Source organism: Trichechus manatus, unplaced genomic scaffold, assembly GCF_000243295.1.
Source record: "Trichechus manatus latirostris isolate Lorelei unplaced genomic scaffold, TriManLat1.0 scaffold00069, whole genome shotgun sequence".
Taxonomy (NCBI): Eukaryota; Metazoa; Chordata; class Mammalia; order Sirenia; family Trichechidae; genus Trichechus; species Trichechus manatus.
The window spans coordinates 3,251,013-3,251,445 of NW_004444005.1; positions in this window are offsets into that span (position 1 = coordinate 3,251,013).

Sequence of the window (433 nt, forward strand, 5' to 3'; positions counted from 1 at the left end):
GGGCCCGAGCCCGGGCCGGGCCCTTTATAGCCCCGGCCCCCGTGTCGTCAGCGGCCGCGATTGGCTGCGGAGCCAACAAAAGAGGCAGCGCTGTCATCCGAGGCGAGAGAGGGAGCCGGAGAGAGCCGAGGAAGAGAGAGAGGGAGGGAGCGAGGGCCCAGAGATGGAGAGAGAGAGATACTGGGGGGGGTGGGCAAGGGAGAAAGAGAGGGAAAGTCAGAGTCAGGGATACCAAGGAGAGACAGTGAGTTAAAGGGGGAAGAGGAGGAGGAGAGAGGGAGAGACAAAGAGGGAAAAGAGATTATCAAAGGGGGGAAGAGACAGAGAGGACAAATTTAGCTAGACAGACAGAGACTGTACGTCTGTAGGGAGACAGAGACAGAGAAGAAAAGATACAGGGATAACTAGTGGGAAAGTTAGAGTCAGAGAGCCA